Raw genomic sequence first — 3,095 nt, 5'->3', positions numbered from 1 at the left:
GGACAGCCAGGGCTATTCAGAGAAACCCTGTCTTGAAAAACTAAAAATAAAAAAAAATAAATAAATAAATAAAAAACTTGAGGCCAGCTGGATGGTGGTGGCACACGCCTTTAATCCCAGCACTCGGGAGGCAGAGGCAGGCAGATTTCTGAGTTCGAGGCTAGCCTGGTCTACAGAGTGAGTTCCAGGACAGCCAGGGCTACACAGAGAAACCCTGTCTTGGAAAAAAACAAAAACAAAAACAAAAACTTGAGGCCAGCCCCTGAACTGTATGTATATCAAGGGGGAAGGAGGGAGAGAGGGAGGAAAAGAAGGTGATATTGACATTCCACGCCCTGCCCTCACTTGAGATGATTTATTATTATACATGCATTTCCCTTGGCCACAACTGAGAGCATAACGTCACACTGAGAGAAAGGACTAACAGGAACTGTTGGGTTAGGAACAAGAGGGGGCCTGGGTGATCAGACGATGATAGAGAACAGTAGCCTGAGGCCCAACAGCTTGCACCAGCATCCGAAGCCCTGGCCACCTATTCTCTGCTCCTGCAGTCTCCACTTTACACAAGCTAGCTTACTTGGACTTTTGCTGTGTCTTTCTTCTTTTATGTTTTCTTGAGCCATTTCTACACGATAGATGGCTCTAGAGCTAGGCTCTAAACCTTTTGACTACAAGGAAGCCCTTTCTTAAGTTTCTGTCAACTAGGTGCAGGAGGCCCAAACCTGTTGTGATGTTCCTACCAGAGAAAGACACTGAGAAGCATTTGTCCCTTCATAGACCAAATGAACAAAATAGTTCATGGGGGAACAAAATAGTCACGAGAGGTAGAGGGTGGGCAGGATTTGAGAGGAAAAGAGGAGGGGGAGGGAAAGAGGGGGGCAAGATCAGGTGTGGGAGGAGATCGGGGAGGAGATGTACAGAGGGTCAGGAAACTGAACAGAGGTGTGTAGCAATGGGGGGATGGGGAACTGGGGGTAGCCAACAGAAAGCCCCAGACACCAGAAAAGCAAGAGGCTCCCAGGACCCAACAGGGATGACATTGGCTAAAATACCCAACAATGGAGAGAGAGAACCTATAGAGACCATATCCAGAGGTTAGGCATGGCCCCCGGTTGAGAGATGGAGCCACCCACCCTTCTCAAAATTTTAACTCAGAATTGCTCCTGTCTAAAGGAAATACAGCAACAAAGAATGGAGCAGAGACTGAAGGAAAGACCAGCCATCCAGAGACGGCCCCACCTGGGGATCCATCCCATATGCAGCCATCAAACTCAGACACTATTGCTGATGCCAAGAAGTGTTTGCTGACATAGATGATGTGGATGTCTCCTGAGAGACTCAGCAAAAGCCTGACCAATACAGATGTGGATGCTTGCAGCCAATCATTGGACTGAGCACAGGGTCCCCAAGGGAGGAGTTAGGGGAAGGACTGAAGGAGCTGAAGGGGTTGGCAACCCCAAAGGAAGAACAACAATATCAACCAACCTGAGCCCTCAGACCTCCCAGGGACTAAACACCAATCAAAGAGTACACATGGAGGGACCCATGGCTCCAGCTGCATATGTAGTAGAGGAGGGCCTTGTCTGGCATGAAAGGGAGGTGAGGCCCTTGGTCCTGTGAAGGCTAATTGTCCCAGTGTAGGGGAATATTAGGGTGGTGGGGTAGGAGTGGGCAGGTAGGTGGGGGAGCACCCTTGTGGAGGCAGGGGGAGAGGGGATGGGGATAGGGGATTTTCGGAGAGGAAACCAGGAAGGGAGATAACATTTGAAGTGTAAATAAACAAAATAACCAATAAAAATTTTTTAAAAAAAATACAAAATAAAATGATGAAGAAGGAGAAGGAGAAGAGAAGAGGAAGAGGAAGAGGAAGAAGAAGAGGAAGAGGAAGAGGAAGGAGAAGGAAAAGGAGAGAGAAGGAGAAGGAGAAGGAAGGAGAAGGAGAAGGAGAAGGAGAAGGAGAAGGAGAAGGAGAAGGAGAAGAAGCATTTGACATAGTCTGCCTGGATCTGCCTGGACCTCAATGTATTAAAAACTTTCTGTTATCCATCACTTGGCAGGGATACTCCACCTGGAAGAAAACTATATGTGAAGTTCTTCCAGTACCGTTTTTTTGACAGCTGTTGTGTCCCTTGGCTTTTGACACAGAGCAGTAGCACAGTGGCGGTAAATAGGAGGGAACAACCAATGACACCAGTGTCATAGCTCCTCGAGTAGGCCTGAGGTACCAGGACTCTTAGTCTTACAGTGACAGATGTTACCGCTCCATTGTAGGCTTCTGGTATAAGAGACCCTTAACAAAACTGTTACAGCACTTTTGTAGTCTGTGGGTGTCAGGATGGCCCAGCTTGTGCTAGCATAGCAGCTTCCGGGCCTAGGGCACTGGAGAGTCGCTGGGACTTAACAGTTGCTTGTGGCATAACTCCCAGGTCTAGAGATTTGTCTACTCTTGACAGCACTCAATGGTACTGGCTCCCAAGCTTGGGTGTCTAAGGCCCTGTGTCTGGAAGTTGCTGTTTCTGCCACTGTCATTGTACTGATTGCTGCCCCGTGGGTGACCATTGCTTCACCACTGTCACTGCTCTGGTGGCCCTGCCTCTGCCAGTGGAAAGGCTACACAGTTCCTCAGCTCTGGAGCCAACCTTACGGCACCACTGTTTCTATAGATGTCAAAACTGGCTGCTCTGCAATCATCTCTGCCACTCTGCGGCAGCAGCCTGTGTGTGCATGTGTGTGTGCACAAATGTTTGTGTATGGGTGTGAATGTGTGAGAATGTGTCTGTGTGCATGTGAGCATGGGTGCATGTGTGTCTCTGTGTGTGTATACATGTCTGTGTGTCTGCATGTATGTGTGTGTGCATGCATGCATGTCTGTGTATATGCATGTTCATGTATGTGCATGTGTATATGTGCCTATGTGTACGTGTAAGCTCATGCGTGTCTGTGTGCATGTGTATGCATGTGTGCATGAACAGGTGTGTATGTGTGGGGTATGCATGCGTGTCTGTATATGTGTATTCTGTATGTATGTCTGTGTGTGTGAGTTTGTGTGTGTGAACACAAGAGGGTGTGTGTGTGTGTGTGTGTGTGTGTGTGTG

The sequence above is a fragment of the Mastomys coucha genome, unplaced genomic scaffold, assembly GCF_008632895.1.
Source record: "Mastomys coucha isolate ucsf_1 unplaced genomic scaffold, UCSF_Mcou_1 pScaffold18, whole genome shotgun sequence".
NCBI lineage: Eukaryota > Metazoa > Chordata > Mammalia > Rodentia > Muridae > Mastomys > Mastomys coucha.
The sequence above is the reverse complement of the archived record's forward strand: the minus strand, read 5'-3'. Positions refer to the sequence as shown.